Source organism: Crocuta crocuta, unplaced genomic scaffold, assembly GCF_008692635.1.
Source record: "Crocuta crocuta isolate KB4526 unplaced genomic scaffold, BGI_CrCroc_1.0 scaffold374, whole genome shotgun sequence".
Taxonomy (NCBI): domain Eukaryota; kingdom Metazoa; phylum Chordata; class Mammalia; order Carnivora; family Hyaenidae; genus Crocuta; species Crocuta crocuta.
The window spans coordinates 1,821,112-1,836,669 of record NW_027532613.1 but is presented as its reverse complement, the minus strand read 5'-3'; positions in this window follow the sequence as shown (position 1 = coordinate 1,836,669).

Genomic DNA, 15,558 nt, shown 5'->3' with positions numbered 1-15,558 from the left:
TTTTATGTCCCCTTTCACTGCCCCTCCCCTGCTTGTACCCTCTCTCAAAAATAAAAATAAACATTTAAAAAATGTGATATAGGTGCTATAATGCTTTCGAGTGTAATTTTAATTGTGATAACTTCTTACTACCATTACCTAAGATTTAAGAAGCAAAAGATTTATGATTTTTAAGATTTAAGATTTAAAAGTGCAATATATACTGTGCTCTGGGTTCCCAGTTAGTGACAGTGGATTTAAATTCATAACTCAAACAGTCTTCTTGATCATTTCAAAACTTTTTGGCTAACTTGTTAAACCCAACCACATCTTAGTCTTATCTTGCAGGTTGCTGGCAAAGAATTCAAACTATGTCATAGTTATAACAAACTCCTGCTGTTTGCTCTGTACTAGGCACTGTCCTAAGTGTTTAAAAAATATTAACATAGTTAATTTTCATACAAGCCCTGTTGGGTGGTTACTATCACTACCTCCTTTTGACATGCTTGAAACTGTAGCATGGTACAGTTAGGTAACTTGCTCAAAGTTAAGCAGTTGTTAGGTGGCTGACTCGAGAATCCTTATCCCGGTCGGCTGAACTCCGCCGCCTCTCCCGCTTTCCGCTAAGCTCTTCTACTTTTCCCGCTGCAAGCAAAGTTCAGTCCACGGTTTCTTTTCAGGGGCATTTTAAGTTACTTGTCTATTTAGGATACAGTGATCTAAGGGGAAACTAGGTAATGTGGTCACTGTTATGGGCTACACAGAGTTCCCCCAAACAATATGTTGAAGTCTAACCCCCCAGGACGTGTACATGTGAGCCTCTTTGGAAATTGGGTCGTTGTAGATGTGATTAATTAAGGAAAGGTCATACCAGAGTAGGGTGGGTCCCTATCCCAATAGTCTGGTGTCCTTAGGAGAGAACAGACAGACACATGTGGAGAAGACAGCCGGTGACAATGGAGGTGGAGATCAGAGCGATGAAGCCACCAGCCAACTGACAGAAGGGCTGTCGATGAAGAAGAGAAACTGGAAGAGGCAAGGAAGGGCCAGAGGGAGCATGACCCCGCCGGTATCTTGATTTTGGGTTTTAGCCGCCAGAAGTGTGAGACAATAAATCTCTGTGGTGTTAAGCCACATTGCTGTGGTCCTTGGTCATGGCAGCTCTAAGAAGGGAATACTCCCATCATGTCCAAAACAAATGGAATGTCTCCTTTGTGTACCAGTAACCCTGCCGTGCCTCTTCTCCTAAGTTCTTCTTTCAAATAATAGCATTTTAGCTTACACTCCTCTCAATCATACAAGCTCATCTTCACCCTTCCTCCAAGCAAGCCACCAAATTGTGTTAACCCTCTCCCCCTTTCAACTTAACATCTTTACCATTATATCAACTTCCAGAACAATTTTTTTTCTTCACCTTTTTTTTTTTTTGAGAGAGAGAGAGAGAGAGAGAGAATGAATCCCAAGCAGACTCTGTGATGTCAGCACAGAGCCTCATAAGGCGCTCAGTCTCATGAACCATGAGATCATGACCTGAGCTGGAATCAAGAGTCAGATGCTCTACCCACTAAGCCACCCAGGTGCCCCTCTTCACCTTTCTGGGTTTTTTAAATTATTTATTTTGAGAGAAACAGAAAGAGTGTGAGTACACTGTTAGCCCAGAGCCTGCTTTGGGGCTCAAACTCATGCAGCTATGAAACTATGACCTGAGCCGAAACCAAGACTCAGATGCTTAACTGACCGAGCCACCCAAGCACCTCTCCTCTTCATTTTTTATATATTTCCAATGAATTCTTTTTTTTTTTAAATATTTTTATTTATTTCTAGGAGAGAGAGAGAGAGACAGCATGAGCAGGGGAGGGTCAGAGAGAGAGGGAGTCACAGACTCTGAAACAGGCTCCAGGCTCTGAGCTGGCAGTCAGCACAGAGCCCGATGCGGGGCTTGAACCCATGAACCGCGAGATCGTGACCTAAGCGAAAGTCGGACGCTTAACCGACTAAGCCACCCAGGCGCCCCTCCAATGAATTCTTATATATGCTACAATGATCTGTCTTATTAAAGAGCTTATAGTAACAATAGCTTCCCTTTACTGAGAGGTTCCCTTGTACCTGGAACTGTGCTAAGCTCTTTCACATGTACTTGACCTTCACAGTAGGTGGTAACTATTATCATCTTCATTTTAGGAATGCAAAAAGTGGCGCCCAAGTCCACGAAGCTATCAAATGTCAGAGTTGGAATTTCGAGTCTTACTCTGCTATACTCCTTGTAGCACACCACCATGCTTCCTCAAGATGGAAAATACTGGAATGGCATTCAGGCCAAGCCTAAGCTATGTCTCCAGCCTTGTTTCCCTACACATTCTTCTACAACCCTCTGCCCCAGGCACACCAGGTGACTCATCATTCCCTGGACACGTGGATTCACTTCCCCGCCCTTGTGGCTTGGTTATGCCTACCTCTCAGTCTAAACACCCAGCAGTTTTTCACTACCTACAGCCCTTTGCATACCTCAATGCCAACCTTGCCAATGGCTTCATTCAGCACTACTCCAAGTCAGAATTACCTGTCCCTTCCACTGGGTTGCCTGCTTAGGCCATTCACCTTGCTAACTGTTTCCACGTACCTTTCTCCTGTGGTCTCACTTGCCTCCATTCAAAGACTAGGTCATTTAAATTCTGTCATTTTTTTTCTCTCCCATCTCCCATCTTTATAGCAGTGCCTCAGTAACTGTTGGTTTGAATGGCTAAAAACATCAGTAGTAATCATGACGGCAATGTTAGCAGGTCTTTGCTGGGCGTTAATACTCAATAGTTTCAGGCGTGCGTAGGTGGCTCAGTCCATTGAGTGCTGGACTTTGGCTGAGGTCATGGTCTCACCGTTTGTGAGTCTGAGCCCCGTGTTGGGCTCCATGCTAATGGCTCGGAGCCTGCTTCAGATTCTGTGTCTCCCTCTCTGCCCCTCCCCCACTCATGTTCTCTCTCTCTCTCTCTCTCTCTCTCTCTCTCTCTCAAAACTAAATAAACATTAAAAAAATACTCAACAGTTTCAGTCATGTTTGCAAAATTAAAGCTTTACAATTAAAAACATTGTAACAGTTTTTCTCTTCCCACAACTGAAATTTGTTTAATCTGTTCACCTATTTTGATGTAATATGAGAAGCTTCACTTGAAATATCAATCCATTCCTACTCAGTCTGCTGATCTGTGTGATCGATTCACCTATTATTTGGTAGCATCCAAATCTGTCCAGGATCCTACAGAAACAAAATGCTCCCGAAGTCCGGGGCAGGGAGGGAGGATGAATATCCATTTTGTCCCCTACCCTCCAGAAGACATTCCCTTTGTTCCCGGATCTTGAAGCAGGTCTGCTCTGTGAGTGACTTTAGGTCATGTCCCGGCTGGTTTGGACCTAACCTAGGACTCAGTTACATTGCTTGATCAGGGTTCAAACTCCGTTTTGAAAACAGTTTGTGCACCTCACTGCTTTCACTGTCCCGGCAGCTTGAACCCAGCCTTCAATTACGGTGGCGTGTCAGAGAACTGACGTAAGATCAAATTCCATGCTTCTGGGCAAGCAGAAGGAACCCAGAGAAGAAAACAGAGAAGCAGCTAAATGAGCCCCAGGGGAGATCAGCCCCGAGTGGATGTTCTGGCAAAATGGCAGAATAACTTTCTGCTTAAATAAGAAACTATTTAGAAGTCAGTTATGTGAGAAAGATGAACAAGAATGGTTGTCAGTGCGGGGGCCTTCATAAAGAACAGACTGGAGAACGTGACTGGGAAATAATTAAAACAGTATAACGCACAGAGAAATGTGCAAAAAGGCTCTCCGGCTTTTTAATTTTTTTTTTCCACGTGGGAAAAATATCTGTTTCTGCCCATAATTTGAAATATCTAGAATGTTGACTTTATTGACAGAAAGTGTACTTACCACCTAATCAGAGAAGTCTTAGAAGGAAAAGAGTGCTGTACATACGAGAGGTCCCCTGGAGATTCAACCGCTCGTTACTCTGCATGAATGGGGGGAAAGTGCCATATTCCCATTAAAGAGCAACACAGTTGGTTAAAGAGTGAACAAAAAGCAGCATTTCTTCATTAGTGTCATTGAAGGAAGCTGATGCTCTGAAAGCCGGAGGCCATCAAATGGGATATTGCGGCCATAAAACAGAATGAAAAAATGAAATGCTCCATTCGCTTGTCAATCTCCTATGCTTGTCTCTTTGTTTTTAATATACCAGGCACTACCCTGGTAAGCGAATGCATATTTGCAGTTTCGTTTCGTGCTTGGTAACTGTGCTATGGACACTTATTCATTTGACGGGATTTGCTTTAAATGAAGGAAACTGGCAGGTTGGAAGAAAAAAACCCAAAGTTGCCAAATCACCAATTAGGGAAACTGCCAGAGGCCAAACTGGCCCTGAGACTGGTATCCGTAAAGATGAGCTAATGATGCTGCCCTGCAAAAGACATTTGGAGGAGACACTTAATGAAGGGCAAGAAGAGAGGTGGATTCCAGGGCAGCTAAGATCCAGATACTTCTGGATAAGTAAGAGAAGGAGCCCTCTCACTGGGCTTAGCAACACCCTGGGGCCCAAGAAACCCTGCTGTGGTTATTCCCCCAAGTGAGAGAAATAGACGAAAAAAATATTTCTCTGGCCCAATTTCGCACACCAGGGGGTTGAGGCACAGAAAACCAGAACAGCGGGGGCTGAGTATTGTAACCTTGCAGGGCAGGGGCCCGCCGAGGGGGTGGGCCTGAACGTGAACATATGTAACCCCCAGAAGGGGCTTTGGGGCTACGATTTTACAAGGAACCGGAATTATTTTTAGGAGTTATCAAAACCAAGAATGAACATGATTTTGGTCTGAACCTTAAGGAACCCCAAGCTTGAGCCCAGAGGTTGATGATGCTTGGAGAGGTCTGAGTCCCGTCATACAAAATCACTGAGTTCTGGGGGAGTCTCGGTGGGAGGGGGGTGGCCGGGGTGGTGGCTGTGCGTCCCAAACATAATTATTGTGATCTGGACCTCTTTTGCCCACTGAATTCTTAGTTTCCATAGACTGATCATGCTGGGGGAAGCAAGCAGTCAAAAGCGTAAGGCAGTCTAGAATAATAGAAGCCAGTGGGACCTGAAATAAGCACCGAAACATGCTTGTGGGGGAGACGCATAACCTGAAGTGGCCTGCGAAGAGGGGGTTATCACTATGTCGGATTCTCTATGCCTGCGCACATCCACTCCCTGTGGGCTGGGGCCGCAGCTGGCAGAGTGGGCATCACCTCCGTCGCTGTGCCTGAGCGTAGGGAAGAGGAGTTGAACACAGTCTGTCCTATCTTGCATTTCCCTCTGTTGGCTCCACATCCTCGTATTAACTAGCCTTCCTAGCTCTTCCAGGGCAACGCTCACTTCAAAGGCTCTGCCCCGCTGGCCTGCGACGATGGTAAGGATCCCGAAAAGGACTGAGGAACCTCACCAGTGCTCCTGTCCCAGGGCTGTCCCTCAGCCAGCTGTGTGCCTTTGGATGAGCCCATCGTCTCCCTTATCTTTTTCGTCAACTGTAGAGAGAGGAACTAATACCTGTACTCTGTCAGTGTGACACTCTGCTGGCTTTCACTCTGCCCTTCTTCTATAGTTAACGGCCACGGAGCAAGACACGGGGCTGATAGGCTGTCCTACCTTTCCCCACCTTCTCTGAGGAAGGTGTGACTTCCCTCCAGTGAAGTATGAAGGGATTGATGGGTCCAATTCCCAGTGTGGTTTCTTGAGACCAGACCAGGAGGGGTCATAGGCTTTCCCCTTTGCACTTGCTGCAACCCAGCCTCTTAAAATTAGAAGAAACAAGACGGAGGGGTAGCTGGCTGGCTCAGTGGGTGGAGCGTGTGATCCTTGATCTCAGGGTCTTGAGTTCAAGCCTCATGTTGAGCATACTGCTTACTTAAGAGAGAGAGAGAGAGAGAGAGAGAGAGAAAGAGAGAGAGAGAGAAAGAAAGAAAAAGAAAGAAAGAAAGAAAGAGAAAGAAAGAAAGAGAAGGAAAGAAAAAGAAAGAAAGAGAAGGAAAGAAAGAGAAAGAAAGGAAGGAAGGAAGGAAAGATGGAAAGAAAGAAAGAAAGAAAGAAAGAAAAGAAAGAAGGAAGGAAAGAAAGAAAGAAAGAAGATGGAGAGGACCCAGGTCCCTGAATAACTGTGGAGACAAATGCATGCTGAGCCAGTCTGTTTACATTTACATGGGGAGGAATTAAAGTATCTTGTGCGAGCTATTGCATTTTGGAGGTTCTGAAAGTTTAACCTTATCCGGCCTGGGTATATTTCACTGAACTATTAGAAGCCAAAGAAAATAGAGGAGGTGACATCCCCTTATAAAGTGTTTTACAAATAGATTATGACGGCCTCATAACTGAATGAGGCATCAGGGGAAGCAAACAACTCTGAAAAACTAAATACTGACAAATGGAATCATCCGGGCTAATCTTACTACATTGGGCAAATGAAGCAAAGGTGATAGACACACGTTGCTATTTGAGTGTCAACCCTCTCTTCCTGCTAACAGCCTTTCCTCTCTTTGGGGAGTCTTGGGGGTAGCAGACATGAAGCCTGAGGGGCCACAGCCCCTGTCCCCGCTTCTGCACGTTGCCAGCCTGACATGAGGAGCGCTGNGGTGCCTGGGCCGGGCCCTTTGCTGCCCAGAACCTGGGCTCCCGCCCCGGGCGGCCGTCAGCTCTCCGCATCTGAGCCTACCCACAGACAAAACTTCAGCAATTAAACAATATCTGTCTCCAGAATCTCCCGTTCCCTTCGTTACAGCCCCTCACGAGTCCTCCGAGCGCCCCTGCGAAAGTGGAAAGCAGGTGCGTCTTTCCTAAGCTGACAGCCAGCAGATGTTTGGGAATCAGCCAGCCCACGACGGCCTCCAGGAGCAGAGCGGAGCTTCACAGCCGCCCCGGGTGTGCAGCTGACCAGGGCCGCCCCGGGCACCTTCTTCCTAACAGCTGGGTCTTCCGCCCCTGCTGGGCCAAGGTCCTTGGCATCCCCACTGTTGCAGATTAGAGACTCATTCCTTTGTATGTCCCAGGAATTATCTTCCTTCAAGATAGAAAAAGCCCTGGGGGAGGGGCTCCTGTGGTTCTTTATCACCTAAGCTGCTGAGTCACAATGCAGGCGTGGAGCCCCTGCAAGGGGGGTGTGGGGGAGGGGACGACAAATGACAGAAGCCATTTTGCACCCCCGCCACCCCCCTCCCCCCTGCAGTAAAGCCCAAGCGTGCTCTTTCCATTTGCCACACTTGGTCCCCAGAGCTGAGGGGGACACAGGTCAAGAACATTAAGTGGGTCCCAATTTCTTTTTCTTTTTTTTTTTTTAATGTTTATTTATTTCTAGGAGACAGAGAGACAGCGTGAGCAGGGGAGGGTCAGAGAGAGAGGGAGTCACAGACTGAAACAGGCTCCAGGCTCTGAGCGGGCAGTCAGCACAGAGCCCGACGCGGGGCTCGAACCCACGAACCGCGAGATCATGACCTAAGCGAAAGTCGGACGCTTAACCAACTAAGCCACCCAGGCGCCCCTGTGGGTCCCAATTTCTAATATCCCCTCTGTTTACTGCAATCTAACCTCCCCAGAAACAGATTTTTGCCTTAGGTGCTTTTCTGTGGGTCTTGTTTTCCCCATCCACCTCCTCATCAGGACTTCCTGTTGGTCGGTCACCTAGCAGTGCAAATGACGGCAGCTGTCCCCGTAGCCCCAGAAATGTGAGGTGGGGAGAGGAAGAGAGAGTGCACACCCCTGGATGCAGTAGAAGACAAGCAGGTGTCTGATCTGGGCACTCTGGCATTGCTGCTCCCCCAAAAAAAGCTGTACGCACGCTTTACCTTTGATGCAGACGCCGCCCCAAACTGACAAGCTTATACCAGACAAGGCGCCGTCTGAATGCTTTCGGTGGGTTGCGGAAGCAGAGATCTTTTCCTTTCCCCCAACTTTCCGACACACTTCTGTCGGCTTCTGATCTTGACGTTCTCCCCCTGCCCTAGGCTGATTCTCCCAAAGCCCAGCCTCCCCTCCCTGCCTGTGATCACCTGCCCTTTCTTGGGGTGAATGTCATTTACTTCTTTAGAGGGGAAAGGAAGATCTAAGCCCTTGTGTCTGACTCCCACTTTCCCTTCATTCTATACCAAGACAGCAGCTGCCTTTGCAAAGGCCCACACTAATCAGTCACATGCAGCGGAAAGGGGAATTATGGGCAGAAATTCTGCCTGGACTAATGACTTCGTGAGTCAGTTTCCTGCTCTGCAAAGTGGAAATAAAAACCCCTTTCTCTCTGGCTTGGCGAAGCCACAGCCTCGGTGCCTCTGGCCAGTTTAATGGTCTTTAAGTTTTATCAAGTACCTTTAGCCTGTGTGATTGATTAACTAAACCTGTCTGTATATTTATATTTTATATTTATATTTGTTTCCTAGAAAGACTCAGAACCGAACTCTCTGGTACAGCCTCCCCCTTGGGGCACCAATATGCAACCTCCAAGCACCGAGATAAGGGCTATGGCTGGCACCATTGAGTCTGCACGTAATGAAGAAGTGCCACAGGCCACTGTGCTCCCCTTTTGCTGATTAACTGCCCTGAAATTCCTTAAAAAAAAAAAAAACCTTTGGGCCAGGCAGAAGCCTTGGAATTGGTGTTTGGACAAGAGTCCGCCTTCTCCCCAAGTGGCTGACCTCCTGAATAAAGCTCATATTTCTTTCCAATTAAGACTCATCTCTCTCTCTCTCTCTCTCTCTCTCTCTCTTTTAAAGGTTTATTTATTTATTTTGAGAGAGAGAGAGAGTGCTTATGCGAGCCAGGAAGGGCAGAGAGAGAGGGAGAGAGAGAATCCAAAGCACCCTCCTCTATGTCAGCACAGAGCCCGATGTGAGGCTCGAACCCATGAACCAGGAGATCATGAGCTGAGGCAATATCAACAGTTGGTCGCTTAACCAACCGAGTCATGCAGGTGTCTCAGCAAGTTTATTTGTTAAAATACAGAATTGTAGGCTACGTGGGGCTTGATCTCACGGGGCATGAGATCATGAGCTGAAACCAAGAGTTAGACACTTAATTGACTGAGCCACCCAAGGTGACTCAAAACTCCTCTCTTGAGGATGAGCTTTTCGAGTGATAGGTAGACAAACTTCGGTTTGTTGGTAACTTTGGGGGTGATAAGTCATAGCACATGTTGAGCATGTGGCATATGACTACTTGGCATCATACCTATTAGCTTCCCTCATTTCCCAGATGAGTAATTTGGAGAGAGTAGTAGCATTCTGACAGACAACACCTTTGCCTCCTGAGGTATATTTGCTTCCATTGCAAAATATAAAGCAGCTCTATAAAAGCCACCACACACACATCTCCTGCTCCAGCGCTCAGCTGTCATGGGGTGAGATGCTGTAGCCTTAGCGAGGTCCCGTCAATGAGAACAGAGGGACAGGCTGCTGGTAACGAAGTTGCTCCCACGCTTATTTAAAGCTATAAAATGCAGCCTGGAGAAAAGAACAGAATGTGATCATTTATTTGCTTATTTATAGTTTTTTAATATTTTATTTATTTATTTATTTATTTATTTATTTATTTATTTATTTATTTATTTAAGTAGGCTTCATGCCCAGTACAGAGTCCAACTTAGGGTTTGAACTCATGACTGTGAGATCAAGACCTGAGCTGAAATCAAGAATCGGATGTTTAACTGACTGAGCCCCCCAGGCACCCTATATATTTTTTAAAATATTTTTTAAATTTATTTATTTATTTTCGAGAGAGAAAGGAAGTGCGAGTGCCAGCAGGGGAGGGACAGAAAGAGAGAGAGACAGAGAGAATCCCAAGCAGACTCTCAACTTGGGGCTCAAACTCACGAACCATGAAATCGTGACCTGAGCCGAAATCAAGAGTCAGACGCTTAATCAACTGAGCCGCTCAGGAGCCCTACCCATCTATTTCTTTGACTAAAGAAGAGATCAATATCAAAAGCAGGGACAAAGTATGAACAGGAGTAAGTATGTGAGATAGGATGTATTTTAGTCTACAAACTATACTTTCAAAATATAAATGACAATCTTTTGAAAAAGCAAGTTTTATTAAATTGTTTAAATAAAGTTTTAGTTGAGTTTTATGATATGTAGAGGAAAACCTGAAATACTTGTATATAAGTCGAGGATAGTTCCCTCTCCAACATCTGTTTGTTATAAAATAGCCTTTGCATTTGATTAGCAGGGAAGGGGCTCTGTGTTTGAAGCAGGAATTCTTGCATCACTCCTGGACTCCTTGAAAGTTACTTGTCCAATTTTGCATGCATCCAACTGTGCGTTGCTCTTTTTCTGGGTAGATTGTCAATCTCTTTCCGCAGATTCTCCAAAGGGTTCTTTACCACAGAAAAATTGAAAGCCTGTGGTTTAGAGATGATGCGCCGCCATGGGATTTTTAAAGGTGATTTGCCACCATGTCTAGGCCAGGCCATCAACTCCATCTGCTCCCATGGTTACATTCTTTATTTTTTTTTTTTTAAGTTTTATTTATTTCTGAGAGAGAGAGAGAGAGTGAGAAGGGGAGGGTCAGAGAGAGAGGGAAACACAGAATCCAAAACAGGCTCCAGGCTCCGGGCTGTCAGCACAGAGCCCCACGTGGGGCTTCAACTCACAGACTGCAGGATCATGACCTAGCCGAAGTCCGACGCTCAGCCGACTGAGCCACCCAGGCGCGCTCTATTACCTGCCCCAGGAGATAGTGACTAAATCTCTTTTATCACAGAAGGTGCAGGTCACCAAACCTCCCCAACCCATTGAGCTGACTCCCTTCTCCTGGAAAGACTTCTCCTCCAGATGCCATCAAAGCAAATCAGTAGTATTCATCCAAACACTGAGCACTTTTCTACAATCATTGTTTGTCTGATTTGATCCTCACTACAACTCCACGAGGTAGTCACTTTTATTACCATTTTACAGAGGAAGCAACTAAGTCTCAGTATGGTTGTTAACTCGACCAGGTTTACACACCTGGTTCATCCAACAGGAAATGATTGAAGAGTATGTAAGTTGGAGAGTAACATAATGAGATTTACATTCTTAAAAGATGGCTGGTATCTGTGTGGACAATGGGTTGGAGACGCACATGAGGTAGGGCCAGAGAGGACAGCTTAGAGGCTATTGGACTACAGATAAGAGGTGATGTGGCTTGGGCTAGAGTGATAACAGCAGACAAAGTCAAACCAGAGATAAGATACTAGACTTGGTATTGACTGAAGGTGGTGGAGAGAAGGTGTTAAAAGATGACTCTTGGGGTTCTGATATGAGCAACTGGATATCAAGTGGTGGTAACCAGCCACCAAGATGGCGCCAGTGATCCTTGTCTCCTGGTATTCACACCCTTGTGGACAACTCTTCCACAATGAATCATGGCTAGCTTGTGTGACCAGTTGAAAACTGAGAAAGTGCCAGTGTTGGCCTCATGAGGCTGAGTCACAAAAGATAGTACAGCATCCCCGTTGCTCTCTTTTAGGTCACCGGCTCTGGATGAAGCCAGCCACTATGTTATGAGGACGCTCAAACAGCTCTCTGGAGCCCTATGAAGAGGTCCACATAGGGAGGAACTGAGGTCTCTTACCAATAGACAGCACCAACTTGCAAGCCATAGGAGCGAGCCATCCTGGAAGGGGATCTCCCATCCCCATTCGGGCCCTCAGATGACTCCAGCTCTGGTCAACATCTTGACTGCAACCTCATGAGAGACTTTGAGGCAGAATCAGCCAGCTAAGCTAATGCCAAATTCCTGACCCACAGAAATTCTGAGATAATATAGTTATTGGTGTTTAAAGCCACCAGGTTTTGTGGCCATCTGTTTCACAGCAACGGCTAAGTAATTCAACATCAGTGCTAGGTTTGGGTTATTTGAAGGAGGGGTAATGAGTTTGGTTTGGGCACGTTTACTTTAAGATGCCATCCAAGTGGAGACACTGAGTAAACAGTGCATGTCTGGGGCTCGGAAGAAAGCTGAACTAGAGATTTAAATGTGGCAGGCCTTAGCATATGGATGGGATTTGAAACCAAGAAAGAGTGTGAAAAGCGAAGAGAAGAGAGCAAGAGAGGCTTCTGGGAGGAAGTGATAGCTGAGCTGAATGTTGACCCATGCATGACCAGGAGTTAGCCTGAAGAAGGAACAGAGGATCCGAATTGGGCTGGGGGTCGCAGGGAGTTCCAGGGCCTGCAGGAAGTGAGGGTGTAAATAAACTCTTGTGACTAAAGTGGTGTCCATTTGAGGTGAGACTAGGTGCATTTCTAAGGATCAATGCCACCCCTGGTCTGGTGTTCAAGGATATTGAAACCTAAAATGTTTTTGGTCAATAAAAGACACATAGACTACAAAAGAGTCTGTTTCGCAGATGGATAAGTTAGAATTAGCAACAACAAAGGAATTGGTAATATACTCTGCACCTCTTCAAGCCCTCTTTCCCAAACCAAGTGGTTTGGCAAATAGGCAGTCTACCCAGCTGACTCTTTTCTTTCTTTCTTTCTGTGTCCTGGTTGCTCCATGGAGTCTACAGTATAAATAAAGCTTTGATATTAATATATGGAATGATACATAAAAAATGGCATCAAAAATACCTGGAAAGATTTCAGATATGAGTAATATAAGAATCAAATATGAAGCACAGAAGTAGTAATCAGAAAAAGAAAACAACCCATGTATAGATACTTACAGGTATTCCCTGTTTATTAGATTGGCCCAGATGACAAGGGCTGTGTGTACACAATCCCCACATTCAACAGAAAGGGGGAATATGTTTTCCTCTCTGGCCGTAGACATGTGAGAAAAGATTAACTCAGCTCCCTGACTTTTGAAATTTAATGGATGTATTTATGGAAGAATATTAGAGGTGACTGGTCTTGGTTCAGAAATGCTAAATTTCCTGAGCCTGGACCATGTTTTCAAAAATTCAAGATGCATTTAGCAAAGCAAGGAAAAATAAATTCAGGCTGCTGGGTTGGCAGCTGGTCTGGATACAGTATTTTGCTCTGTTTACTCTGTCAGGAAGCCAGTTCCATGTGATTAAATTCTGAAATTAGAATGCATGCACTCTGGAAGATACCAAGCAGCTTCATGCTTTCACCTGTATGGAAAATGTGATTAAGGAAATGAACTGAACGGCTGTAGCATCAGAAGAGATCAATGCAATAGCTGTATTCAAGTAGGCTCAATGGGCTAGACCTTTACTTTATTAAAATGGATGGCTTTAGCAGAGAGACTCGTGCCCACATGACAGAACTGCCATATTGCTCTGAACTCGGGCCGAAAATGGAGCCAAGCAGGCCCGCCGACAAATATAATGGCAGCGGCACAAAATGCAGACCCATTCTCACATCACAGGGCTAAAATTTAGCCAAAAGGAGAGATAATTAAAGAATTTATATGCACAGTCTTCCCACATCAACATACTGGATTATTTCCAAAATTGCTGGCATGTCCAAATTTGGCAAAGTCTACAGAGTTTCCCCACAACAATCTTGAAAGTCTCTGTGGGGTAGCAATATCTTTGGCTTTGCCTAAAATGAAGTAGACGATGGAAATAATTTATGTGTGAAATACTGTCGGAAGCCAGACATAACCAGATAATCCCGGCCAAAAAAACAAACAAAAAAGCATAAAACAAAACCTGTGTATTATGTTCATTTGCCAGTTAATTGGGAGAAAGTTAGGATTTTATTGGAAGATACTTAAATTGGCATCCGCCAAGATGGCAAATTGGCCAAGTCTTCACTTTGGCCATGGAAGGCTCGTTAATAAGTTGAAAAAACTGGAATGGAAGTGAGGTATTGTCATTGCACCTGTGAAGCACCAAAGATGTGAAGGGAATGTGATCTAAGAAATGCTGAACCAGAGGATTGTCTAGATAAGGCTTTCTAGAACAGCAGTACGTTGATATGGACACTGTGATCCGGGATCTAATCTTCAGGCTTCACATGTCAAGGAACATTTTGTAAGAGCCTTCAAATGTACTCAGATTCTCTGGGGCTCTTTTCATGCTAACCCAGCTCACAAGAAGAGGATACATAAAACTGAACGCCAACAATCATGGCACTCGGAATGCTCGGGTGAGCTCCTCCTAGTAGACTCTCTCCCTAAAGACAGGCCAGATACATGTTTGCTTCGTCAGCTTGGAGCCCGAGCAAGAAAGGCTGACAGATCTGCCCTTGTCAGTTTTATATGACTACCTGTCCGTCTCTACGGATTACGTGTTGGTGCACATTGGGGCACAGTCTTCCCTCAACAGGAGAAAATCTGGCAAATTCTTACCCATAGGACTGCTTTCTGAGAAATACCACATATGTTTTCCCTTCTGGTAATGCAGTCTTTGTTTGATAGGGTTTAAGACAAACGATTCAGCAGAGCTAATGTATTTGTTCTTTAGACTGTACATTGTGCCTGGCTACCACCCCTACATTTCATCCACAATTGTTGAATTGATTGATTCACGTTAAGTAGGTAAAAATATCAACATAACCTAATTAAAGTTGATACGGTTAAGGAATAAAGATAAGCAATAATGGCCCTATTAAAATATTTTACAGATGATTTAAATTGCCGGGGGTAGGGTGGGGTGGGGAGAGTGTGCATGTGCAGGAGAGGGGCAGAGGAAGAGAGAGAGAATCCCAAGCAGGCTCTAGGCTCAGCACAGGTGACCAGGTGACACAGGACTTGATTGCATGGCCCTGGGATCATGACCTGAGCTGAAATCAAGTGCCACTCACCCGACTGAGCCACCCAAGCACCTCGATGGTTTAGATTTTTTTTAAATGTTGTTTGATGAAAATGAACAATTATTTTGTAAATTCAGAAAAATATAATGAGCACATATTACAAATCACACAAAATGCCACCAGCCAAAAATAACGTTTTGACAAAATTACTTCTAGCCTTTCTATGCACATTTTGCTCATATAGGTTAGAGCATAAATATACAAGTTTATATCATTGTCTAATATAACATAAAATGTTACTATAATGCAATTATAACACATGTAAATTCCCATGTTATTAAAACTTTATATATGAATGGCCAGGTGAGATGCCTTCTTAAATCAGGGATTGCAAGCTCAAACGGCTTCAGGGGCCTGATGGGTAATTAACATACGTGAAATGGATGGGTGTAAGACGTAGGAGGTGATAGTAACTGAAAATGTATATCCCATCAAAAAGCATTCAAATTTAGTTTTAGTTTTTGTTTATTTAAAAAATGGTTTTTTTTAACATTTATTTGTTTTTGAGAGAGAGAGGGAGGAAGAGAGAGAGAGAGAGCATGAGCTAAGGAGGGGCAGAGAGAGAGGGAGACACAGAATCTGAAGTAGGCTCCAGGCTCTGAGCTGTCAGCACAGAGCCTGATACAGGGCTTGGACTTAAAAACCTCGAGGTCATGACCTGAGCCAAAGTCAGATGCTTAACCGACTGAGCCACCCAGGCACCCCAAAATTTAGTTTTATTTTTATGTGCTAGCAACACCAAGTGGCAAACATAAGCAAGCCACAGAACATGTTTCGTATAACACCATTTATATTGTTTCAAAGCAGGTAAAA